Here is a 13,185-nt window from a genome sequence, read left to right as displayed (position 1 = left end):
ATGACTCAACATGTGTGATTAGGTGAGTTTATTAAGACTCGTGGTATGATCGCATGGCTAGACATGAGGACGTTGTGAAAAATAAAGGACCCAATGACCAAATAGCACGGAAGACTAAAAGACAAACTAACTTGATTAATTTTTTCCAATTTTAATGTTCTTTTATGCTATTTACTAGGTGAAAACGGTCCATTGGCAATCATTAGTCATAAATAAGATCACCCACAATTAAAGACAAAGAACACATGTTAAGGTTAGCACAAAAAATCACAAGAAACTAGGAAGAGGACTAGAATTCTAGAAGTGTTAGGACTCGTGGATATAAAAACAATAAAATAAAATAAAAATCTACAATCCTATGTTATACGAGTTGACACGGATGAAAGGACTTGGCCAAGACTAGCTTGGAACAAAAAGATAGAAAAGAAAGTTGACGCTAAAAAGACGCCTAAACTGGACAGGCTGTAGTATATTGGTTATAACTTTTTATCTGTGACTCTTTTTAGGACGAAACTGATTCCAAAGAAAGATAAAACTCGAGGCTACAGATCCATAGGTGGCACGACACGCAACTCTTTCTAGAACTCCAGCTTTTACCAAAATAAGTTGACTCTTGTGCAGTATACGAGAATAAAAATCCGGGTTGACTCAAATTTAAAAAAAAACTAGCTATGACTCGACTCTAAAAAAATTAAAAAGGGTTTAATAAGAGAAAAAAATAATTAAAAAAAATTCAACAAAAAAATGCACATATAATCACATCATCAAGCATGATGCAATGAAGTTCGGAACCTAAAGTCAAGATCTATGTTCCACTATGGTCAAGCTTTTGGGTGTCAAAGGGTACCATGGTTAAGAGTTTGGACGCGTTATCAAGGCAACCTCCCTTGAGGGTGTATGTCAACGGGTGGCTCTGCAAGTTCGTGATGAAATCGAACTCGACTCCATGGTTTGGGTAGATTTAAAAACTCGGATGAACCCTTATTGCCATGAGCGTTTTCGGGTTGATAGAGCATAAATCCCCCGGGCTAGCCACCTACGTAGAACACGTACTATTGTGGAAAAATAGGTAAGCTAAAATGCATATGCATATGTGACATTGCCAATTAAATCGCAGGAATACAGTTCAAGAATCTTTCAAGTCTCATCCACTCATCTCAATTAAATACCGATCACTTAAATCGATAAATAACCAAGAATCCTCCCTAGTGGAGTCGCCAAATTGTAGGCGTCGCTCGAAGTGTGCCTACGTTAAAGCATGTTGTGAATATGCTTGGCACTCATAGGAAGTGAGAATTGACATACAATTAGGGACATGATTAGGGACAAGGAAAGTAGGGAGCCGCCAATAAGTTTTTAAGGAACTTGTAAACCGTTCACGGATCACAAAAGGCAACCACGAATTAAGGGATAACGATAGGCAACAACGATTGACCTGTGAATGTTACACCCCATTCATAATCCATGAGATTACTAACTCCATATGGTTCGGAACCACAAAAGGAGGATCGGGGATGATGGTACGAAGTGAGTCATGGAGTCACATTCGCTCGTATTGGCCTATACTTGATTCTTATAGTGAAAAGTATTCCTGCGATCTCAAAGGCATACAAACAAAATATTCGATTCGCTCCAAACTATTATTAAGCTAAATTGGTTGAATATTAATGCAACATATAATTCTAAAATATTGTGATCACTTGAATTAATAACAAGACTAAAAAGGAACCTAAACCGGTTGTCCAAATTATCTTATTAGGCGTGTTTTTCAATTACATATTCCCTTTAACATGCAATGTGGTGATCAATAAATAATAATAGAATAAACATTAATATTGGAAGCAATTCAAAAATAAATTGTTAGTCAAATCAAATATAATAATCCTATCATGATGCTAACAATAAAAATAAAAATAAGAGTAATTAAGTGATTAATTACTCACTTTTCGCGTTTCCTTGAATTGCTACATCATGAATAAACTGTTAATAACTTCAATAAAAACATAAATCTAATTGAAACAATTAAATTAAAAGTATAGTTTATTTGGTCCAAACCCTCATTTAATTATACCTATCACGCCTTGGTTAAAGTATAGAACTTTGGGTATCGTATGAACTCCTTGGAGTGCTTAAAGGAAGGAATAGTGAAAGAATAGGGAGGCTAGTGTTTAGGCTAAAGAGAGAGTAGAGAATTATTTGATGATCAAGATTTTTGCTGATTCAAAAAGGGGATATATGACCTTTATTTATAAGGAAAAAAGAGGGTCGAAGAAGTAAGAAAAGATAAGAATTCGAATTGGAATAATACTCTTGCTATAGACATCAGTTTTTGCGGTTTTTGTTTTTTATCATATCTTTGATCCAAAAATTGGAATAAGATAAGTAATATGTCTTTGGAAAGCTGTTGAAATCTACTTTCTAACCCAATTGGAATCAGATTAAAATATTTTGTAGAATAAAAGATATGGCCGAAATAGTGAGACGGTGTCAGTTTTTGATAGAGTTTGATATTTCATTCATATCTTTTCCGTTATAGTTAGAATTGATATTATAATATACCATTGGAAAGATAATTTCAAGGACTATCCAACCATTAAATATTTGGAAAATAAATATGAGGCACGAAATAATATCTGTCTATCTTGAACGTCTTTCAATTCGGATAGAATTAGGACTTTCAAAAAGAGGAGTTTTATTCAATTTTAAACTCTTTAATCTTATCTTTTCAAAAAGGATAATTAAGATATTTTAGAAACTTATAGAAGATTCCAATTAATCCTAATTGGTTTAGGAATTTGAGATTAAATCCTTTGTACCCTCCACATGATCATTGGGTCGTAGGTAAGGTGGGCTTAGGTTCGGTTTGGGCTCAGTTTAATATTTTGGTCATAACTTATTCGTTATAACTCGGATTTGGGCTTATAATATATCGTTGGAAAGATATTTTCAAAAACCATCCAATTATTAAATCATTTGACCCAGATTATGGACCAAAATAAACTGGGCTAAATGTTTTTATAAAAAGGACACGAAATGAATGATTGTAAAGGACACGAAATGAATTATTTTGGGTTTGAAGGCACGAAAAGAGGAAAATAAGTTATGGTTTGGAGAAATGGGCTAGGAATTTTGTTGGTTTATGAAATTTATTGGGATTGAATATGAATTTAAGCACTCCAAAAATTAAATATTCAACCCGACCAATAATGGCGATGTAAGGTTGTTCATCATCAGGTTTGGTTTTGGGGAGACATTTTTAGGTGTCTACATTGTCCTTGTTCCATATTCTATAAGGCTTTAAAATTATAAAAAGTTTGGGAAATTCCCAATCCTTCTCATCCTTGTTCCATCCTCTTAAAGGCATTGAAAATTATAGGTTGCACTTTATCCCTCTCTCTCTTTCCTCTTGACTCCTCTCCCTTAATTTGTCTCCCTCTTTTACTCCTGGCCATTTTCTCTTTTCCTGGCCTACCCCCTCCCTCTTTTGAATTTCTCTCTCTGTCTTTCGGTTTCCCTTCTCTCTCTCTCTCTCCCAACCCTTCTATGTCCTGGTTCCTTTATCCCCTTCTCTCTCTCCCGCTTTATCTTTATATCTCTCTTTCTCTTCCTATGGTTGTAAAAACATAAATAAAGTACTTACTCATGAATCTAACATGATTCTACCATAATGTTGAACTTTTATGTTAATTGTGTTACTAAATAGATGACTTGTCCTTGTTCTATCTTCTAAAAGGCTTTGATAATTATAAAAAGGCCGCTTTGAAAATTCCAAATTATTCTTGTCCTTGTTCTATCCTCTAAAATGCTTTAAAAATTATAGGTTGCACTTTATCACTCTCTCTCTTTTCTCCCAACTCTTCTCCCCTAATTTTTCTCGTTCTTATATTCTCGGCTCTCTCTTTTTTCCTGGCCTACCCCCTCTATCTTTTGAATTTCCCTCTCGGTCTTTCGGCTTTCCTTTCTCTCTCTCGCCCCCCTCCCTCTCTCCCTCTTTCTCTCTCTGTCTTCCAACCCTTCTATTTCCCGACTCCTTTCTCTTCTTCTCTCTCTTCCCCTTTATCTTTATATCTTTCTGTCTTTCCTTATGGTTGAACAACATAAAAATAGTACTTATTCATGAATATAACACGATTTTACCATAGTGTTGAATTTATGTTAAATGTGCTACTAATTAGATGATTTGCCCTTGCTCCATCTTCTTAAAAGCTTTGAAAATTATATAAAGCTTTGAAAGTTCCCAATCATTCTTATCCTTGTTTTATTCTCTAAAAGACTTTGAAAATTATAGGCTGTACTTTTAACCTTCTCTCTCTTTTCTTCCAACTCCTCTCCCCCAATTTTCTCTCTCTTTTCCTCCCAGACTCTCTATCTTCTCCTGCCTACCCCCTCTCTCTTTTGAATTTCCCTCCCTGTCTTTCGGCTGCACTCTCTCTTTCTTTTCCAATCCTTTAATTTCTTCCTTAATGTTGAACTTTTATGTTAATTGTGCTACTAATTAGATGGCTTGTCGTTGTTCCATCTTCTAAAAGGCTTCGAACATTATAACAGGCTTTGAAATTCTCAATTCTTCTTGTCCTTGTTTCATCCTCTAAAATGCTTTGAAAATTATAGGTTGCATTTTATCCCTCTCTATTTTTTTCTCGACTCCTCTCCCTAATTTTTCTCGCTCTTTTACTCCCAGCCTCTCTCTTTATATGCTTAGCATACAACAATTTTTTTTTTTTTAAAAAAAAACTATTTTTGTGAACATCAACAATGAATCAATATCTATATACTAAAAGACACACCAGCAATGACACGTGTCATCTCCTGGTGTGTCCTTAATTTATTTATTTATTTTGCTACATAAAATTACATTAAAGAAATAATCTTATACAAAAATAATTCCCTAATTTTATACAATATAATTACTTAAAATAAAAAAGATTTCACATATATAAAAATTATCAACATAATAAGCCAGGTTTCTCTTTTTATATTATGTGCCATCACCCTAGCCATCAAAGATTCCCAAATTCATGAAAGTAGCAAAACATTAATAGATATAAAAAAGGCATAGTAATCGCTTGAAATTTTAAAATAGCAAAAGCATAGCTTGATATGCACAAATCCATCAACTTTTAAATATGCTCCAATAATAAATCTAAAACAGCAAAAGCTGAAACTAAAATAAAAAACAATAATAAAAACTTTAAATATGAGACAATGCTTTTGCAACGTCTACACCAAAGCAGCCCCTGGTGTAATACCCGAATATTTTATGATTTATATAATATTTTTATTATAAAATAGTTTATTTTTATTTATTAAATGACTTTCCTAATCTCATATTTTTTTTAAGTTCGGAAAGGTTTAAACCCTAATTAAATTTAAATATGACTCTTTATTTTTAAGCGTATATAAACTATTTTAACCATTAGATCAATACATAAGCACTAAATAATTTAACATTGAAACAATTTACATAAGGAAACACAATGTGGCCAAAGGATATCAAGATTAGAAATAATTACGCTAATTTTTTCACAATTCCTATATTTTTGGTGTCGACTTTGAATACTTCAAGAGCTGATTCAAAAGCATCTAAAGAGAAAAGATAAAAAAAAAAGTAAATTACATTTCTTAACAACATAATAATGCATAAGTATACAATATAATAGTTTATTACCTTCGTGTCTTTCAAGTTTTTCGTAACACCTTGCTTTTAATGTCCACAAATCCATAGCCTCGACAGGTAAAGCAGTAGATTCCTCAAGCTTTTTCAAAGCTTCACTAAATTTGCCTTTATTAAACAAATAATCAGTTTCTTTGTAAATGTCTGCCATGATTGATTACCTATACAATATAGTGGATATTATGAAGTTTCAATTTACAAATTTAGTAGTTTAAATCAAGTTCGTGCTACTCATTGTACATATAATACACACTTACATGGAAAGTCAAACAACTACATTCTACGTTATAGTAATTGGATTCATTTAGTTCAACTATCAATTTCATAAAACTCAATATCCAAGCATATAAATCAATCGTTCATGAAAGTCCAATATATATGATCCTATACCATCAAATTTATCAAGAGAGGTGGTGACAAACATAAATTGGCCAATCTATGCGATATGGATTCATAGAAATAAGAAAGTATTCAATGGGCCATATTTGAAATATTTATGAAACACATTAATCCATTCATTTTTAACTCCAAGAAAAAGAATATTTTCTCAAAATGATTATAGTTGTATGTACATAATTTATTAATTTATGAATACACTTATTTATATACTTCGTATGTCTTAATGATATTTATAGTTGTATGTACGTAATTTGTTAATTTATGAATAATTTCGATATAATTTATTTATGTTATTTGAACTCACTTACAAAAATGTTAAATTCGTCATTGGGCTAGTCATTATAATGATGATATACTGCAACCATATATCTTAAAATATCTCAATCCGTCTCGTAAGTAGCCACTTGAAATCAACCCATATCTCTCAAATCTATTTCACCCACAGTATCAGGTACAACAGGACGATTCGGGTCATCTTTTTGCCAAATTTCTTTAAATATAACGGGAGGAATTTGTTCTGACCTATAATACCCAATGTCATCTCTTGTCATCATACTTCCCAAATCATGATAAAATTCAGGAATTCGCTTCATCTTTAACAAACATATCAAATTATTTAAAAAGTTCACACGTTCTTGCGGTGTCCAAAATATATAGTGATCAAGCAATCACTTATCAGGTATGTGTTTCCTATTAACATAAAGACGGAAACATAACAATTAGGGACACACAATTTCAAAAAGTTAAAATTGAAATAAATTTAGAAATCAAAAAATACATACAACTTTCTATTATCTAAGAATGTGAAAAGATGAGAAAGATCATGATTAATATTACTCAAAACAAGCCTATGCCCAGTACAAGGTAGATTGATCATCCGTCCCATATACTTTACCCAATCTTGTATATCACGAGCAGAAATAACATTTGTATCCATGGAGGGAATCAAACGAACAAGTCCTTCATTGGTGATGTAGACTGCATTATATTTCGCATCAGAGAGGTTTCCACATGGATATTCCTTGAACTATAGATACAAAAATGTATCCACTACATCACCTTAAAAAAAAAAAATAACGTTAGAAATGCTAGCTAATTTAATTTGAATTATAAATATTGGAAAGGCACCTAATAGCAGTAATAGAACATACCCATAAATTTTCTTAAACTTGACCTCAATTAGATTCCACCACATCCTGTAAGGAGGGTGCTCCCATTGTAGGGGATCCTTCCTTAGATGCCCATGACCCTTTAAAAGCCTAAGACTTTACACTTGTTAGGGTGTATTAGAATTTGAATTCCTGACTGTTTGGGAGATCTTGAATTAGAAATGATACTCTCATCACGCTTTTTTTTTTTGTAAGAAACAAGTAGGAATCGCCAATGAGTTTTGGGAAAACTCATAAACCTCGTTCATGCCTTTCTCCCATGCGGAGTTCATGGGATAATTAACACAATTTGTAAGTTTACCCATGCCCAAATTGGTCTATATAAACCAGAAATGAGTTCGGGAGCGAGGGTACTAAAATAACGGTCCCTTTAAAGGAGAATCGCTATTCTTTTCACAATTTCATTACCAAACAATATATGCAACGTGATACCTAAAGACTAAGTTAGTTGATTTTATTTACAAGCATTAATCACGTAGGAATTACATTGCAAAAGTCGTTATTCTTTGTTTAATCAATATTCGTGAAAAGAACAAAATAAACAATATTCGCCTTGTCTTAAGTGATAAAACAATTAATTATCAAATTCTAGTTTTGATTAACAAAAGAATACTATGTGAATTAATTAATTAAAAGTTTGTTTAAAGTGATCAAACAACACTATTTATTCAATTAAATTTATTTGGGAAATCCTCTTTGGTAACACTATACTTCTCAATTTTCTCAGTGGTAAATTATATTGTAAGAAATCTTATTATCTTTAGTAAACTCTAATTAGTTATAATTTTCAATGGTAACCTTAGTGAAACAATTTATATAAATTCTTAACCATGGTTAACCTTTTTTTTTAAATAAAAACAATATGAAATTCCAAAAATGCCCTCACTTAATAGCCTCAACCAATTAAAATGTTTTTTAACAACATAATAATTTTATTTTATAAAAAAAAAACCCACGTTCTCCCTCCACCAGTCTGCCACTCCACTAGCCCGCCACTCCACCAGTCGGCGACAATACCCACGAAGCCTGGCTTTCCCCCAATTCGGCAGCCACTGGAGTCCCCACACACGAAATGACCCCCATCACCATATTCCCCACCCTAATTGACCACCTTGCCTTTGCCGGATTGCCGCCTCTTCCTCCCCTTCGAAACCCTTGCGCTCCAACACCACACAATTAACCACAACTCAAAACGGCAACCCATATTCTTCATCCTTACCGTACATCACGACAAACATCATCAATTTCAAGAACTATAAGCCGTTTATTTATTTAATCATTGAATCGTGGCCACTCGTACAAAGCTCAACCGCACCCCTTACCTCCCTCTTCTTCTCCGATATCTCTTTCTCTCTCCTTTCCTTTCATCAGCCATTCTTTGGCACCACACACAAATTTTCTATTCGTTGCGTCGAATTTAGTAGTCTTCTAGCGGCGGATTTGAGGAGGAAGGGCTAGGTTTCTAGGCGTTGTATTGGGTGTGGCGTCAGGGCAAGAGATAGGAGTCGTTGACGGGAATTGTTGAGAAGGATACTGTTTGTTTATAGGAGAGAGAAGAAAGGGTGGTCGGGTGGTGTGGGCGTTTTGTGGTGGTCTAGGTGGTGTGGGCGTTGGGTTGGTGGTGGTCTAGGTGGTGTGGGCGTTGTTGGTGATCTAGTTTGTTTAGGCGTTGGTGGTGGTCTGGTTTGGTGTTCGGTCAGAGGAGAGAGATGAAAGGTTTGGTTTTTATTTTTTTTATAAATTTAATTATTAAAAAATAAAAGAAATTAACCATGGTTAGTGAATTTATATGAAAATAGCTATTCTCTTTGGTAATCATAAATCCGAGTTTACCAAAGATAATAAGTTTTTTTGCAATTCACCACTGAGAAAACTTAAAAGTTTAGTGTTACCAAAGAGAATTTCCCAATTTATTTAAACAATAAAAGAAAAGTGATTTATCTAAGTGCTCAAGAAACTAACCGTTCTTCTTATGTTAAATCTCCGATTAATGCGTTTATGGACTTTCTTTCTTCTTCATACCTCCAAGGACTTAAATGGATTCAATTAGGGTTGGAAAGTATTTGGGAAGAGAGAAGAAAAAGTAGTATGATAGTAAGAGAAGTTGATAGATTATGGTTTGAGAATGTTAGGGTTCTAATTATGATTTTTTGGTCCTCGTAATGCTGAACGAAGACCCCTATTTATAGGCGTAGGGATCTAGGTTTAGGGTTTTAGAGCCGCTCCTTAAGGTGGCGCGCGCAACTCTTTGAGTCCACTGGGTGCCGCACGCATCTCAATGAGTCGTGCGCGCGCAACTTATTGAGTTGCGCTGGGATGTGGTTTGCCTTATATGAAAACGCGTTTTTTAAAACTTCCATAACTTTTGATTGCAAAGTAGGATTTAGGCGTGTAAGATATATTTGGAAATCTTTGAGTTTCTAATTTCCAATTCCGTTAAAATTAGGTGAAAATATGTTATGGATCAAAAGATATGGCTGTTGGAGTGCAAGGGTGTCGGTTTTAGGGCCTGGTTTAGTGTTTTGATCATAACTTCTTCGTTTTAACTCGAAATTGGGCTTATAATATACCGTTGGAAATATCATTGAAAGGGCTATCCATCTATATAGGCCATGAACGTATATATGATGGTTGTTTTATTTGTTTGGCTCCGTTTTCAACAACGTAAGATCCATTGGATCGATTCATTGCATTTGCCGCATTTGGGTCCGTTATTAATCAAGTTTAAACATGTATGAGCACGTTTTAGGCCTAATTAGTAATCGGACAAGGCTCTAAGATTACTTGGTCTCAAATATGAGTTTTAACTTACTTCATAATGCATTTCGTAGTCCATAAAAAATTCAACTTTGATTTAACATGAAGAACGGATTTTGGTAACATCATCGTACTTCCTTTCGGGACAAGATGTCAAAAGTAGGTGTCTACACATCCTTATAAAATTATCTGAGTGGTTTACTTCATCATTAAAGTTTGAAAGCTCAAAGAAAAAAATTCCAGAATTGTTTTCACTCATTCGACTACCAACAAAGTCACATAAAGTCCTTTCTCGATAATCTGTACCTCATCTCTAATACTTAAAATGGAGTAAAGGTAAAATACATTCCCTCAAATTTTTCATTTGTGCACTTTTAGTCCCTCTTAACTTTTTTGTGCAATTTTAGTCCCTTATCCACCATGGTTGGTGTTTTACACTCAAAAGTTGAGGGACTAAGGCTATTTAGGGACCATGACTCTTTTTTTTTTTGTTAAAATTTATTCAAAAATTCCTAAAAGTTGTCGAACCTGTTATTAATATTTATTATTAATTATTAAAATATACAAACGTTGATTGAAATAAGTTCATTAAAATAAGTTCAATAAAATGAAAGAAAACTTTGATTAGTAAGCTAAACACCACCAATTCCCACCAGTAACACCCAACCCCGTAACCACCACCATGATCTAAAACCCCAGATCACTATCCCTAAGATCAAAACCCCACCTCATCACCACCCACCGAAACCCTACGTCACCAGCCACCACCAACGAACCAAAACCCCATGTCACCAACCACCACCAATGAACCGAAACTCCACGTCACCAGTCACCAACCACCACTGTAATACCCCGTATTTTTATACGTATTTCAATTTAAATCGGTATTTCATAAAGTATTTAAATAATTCGAAATGAATTATTTAAGGTATTTTATTAATTTAAAAATGTTTTTTTTAAATTAAAATTCCATTTTTGTTTATTTAATGGTTTTGAAAATACTTTAATTTTATTATGTAGAAACTTTGGGACATTTTATTTTATAAAAGGAAGTTTTAAAGTCAATAAAGTTTTAAAGAAAGTCAATGACTACTTTGAATAGGAGTAGGGATCATTAAGGGTAGAAAAGGAATTTAAGTTAAGAGGGATTTTGGGAGAGGGTATAAATACCCATCATATGAGAAAATTAAACTATGCCCAAGGTGGAGAATACTCAAAGGTAAAATCTCTCTCTCTCTCTTATTTTCCTTTTCCCTTAATTTTCCTCCTCCCCTTTTATTTTCTCACCTTCACGCCACGCCCCACATGCGCCACCACGCGTGGCCGTTCAATACCAAAGCCAGCCACCGCCACCAGTGAATGCTGGCAGCAGCAGCATCGGCGGACGCGCGCGACATCATCCCTGCCATGGTGTTGTGCGCAACCCAACAACAACAACAAAAAAACTCTCTTCTTTGTTTTAAATTAATCTAGCCTTGATTTAATTATTGTTTTTTTTGTTGTGTGATAATTTTCATGATGTTTGAATATGATTATTATATATATAATTTTCAGATTTAGTTTTTGAATTCAAAATCCCCAAATTGAAAACCCTAGGTTTCTAAACTATTGTTTATTGATGGAATTTGATTGTAGATGATTAATATTATTGAAATAGGTGTTTTAAAACATAGTTACAACAAGGAAAATTTGTCAGGAACTACACGCTTAATAGGGGTATTTGGAAACAACTACCCACTAAAAAATTTTATCAAAAAAACTACCTCCTAAATTTAAAAAGTTAGAGTATCACTACCCATTTGCATTTTCCGGCGAGAATGTCTGTGCGTGGGCCGATTTTTTCAAATTTTCCCCGAAAAGACACGATGCAATGACAAATTGGACCTTAATTTGTAACCCTAGGATAACCAATTTCAATTTAAAGCAGCAAATTCAACCAATTTCAAATTATCCCCAATTTCTAAGAACCCCAATTTTTCTAATCATTACACCCTAACATCAAAATTCATAATTAATGGATTAAAAGAGAAGAATTACCTATGAATTACATACCCTACTTGTTTTGACTTCTTCAATTAGGGATTTTCAGAAGAAAAATTGAAAAAGTGGGCCCCACACGCCGGACTTTCTTGCCGGAAAATGCAAATGGGTAGTGCTACTCTAACTTTTTAAATTTAGAGTGTAGTTTTTTTGATAAAATTTTTTAGTGCGTAGTTATTTCCAAATACCCCTATTAAGCGTGTAGTTCCTCACAATTTTTCCTTACAACAATTTTACATGTTTTTATAAAGCGGGAATTTTTATATAAAGGGTAGAATTATGTTTCTTGAAAGGATTTTTTAATTACCCATTAATTGGGAATAATAGTAGGGGTATTAAATTAATTTTCAGCTTGTTTTAGAGGGTTTATAGTTGATTTAAAGAGTGTATATATTCCTGGAAATTTATATTGAATAAGTTATAATGTCTCTTTGTAATTTTGGGTTGTAGGAGACTTCCAAGTGAGTGACTTTATTTAGTCGTGGCGATTTTGAGATTATATTTGAGGTACGTTCGCGTACTCGGTAAATATTTAAGTGCATAGAAGCATGTTAGGATTTGTTTAAGTAATTCCAAGGTAGTATCATGATAGGTATTGATTGGAATTGTTGATTGGATTGATGTTGGTGATTGATTTGCAAAGTATGGATTATTTGTGGTGAATTAATGATTGGAATTAATTATATTGGCATGTTGTGTATGAACCACACTTTTATTATTAGCATGATTGAGAACATGTTTAATTAAACTAAATGTTTAATTGAGTTTAGAATATTGAAAGGGAATTTTATTATGGTTCATATAATTTTTATTGATGCTATAAGCATAGAAAAGGAGCTATTTAAGTGTCTATAATGTACACAAGGATTAAATCACATTTTGGTGCCTAAGTGCACTTAAGGTGTCTTAAACACCGAGGGATAGGATTGTGGCGCATTATGCGTTTAAGGTGTTATTTAACACCAAGGTAGTTTATAAAAGATTCAACATTAAGGTCATGTTCTCTTCAGCTTAATTTTAGTTCAGTTCAGTTTAGTTCAGCTCTAATCAGTTCAGTTCTTAATTTCCATCTCTCATAAACAATTAATTTCAGCTCTATTCAATTCAGTTCAGTTCAGTTTAGTTTAGTTTAGTTCAGTTCAGTTC

Source organism: Chenopodium quinoa, unplaced genomic scaffold (genome assembly GCF_001683475.1).
Source record: "Chenopodium quinoa cultivar QQ74 unplaced genomic scaffold, ASM168347v1, whole genome shotgun sequence".
Taxonomy (NCBI): Eukaryota; Viridiplantae; Streptophyta; class Magnoliopsida; order Caryophyllales; family Amaranthaceae; genus Chenopodium; species Chenopodium quinoa.
The sequence above is the reverse complement of the archived record's forward strand: the minus strand, read 5'-3'. Positions refer to the sequence as shown.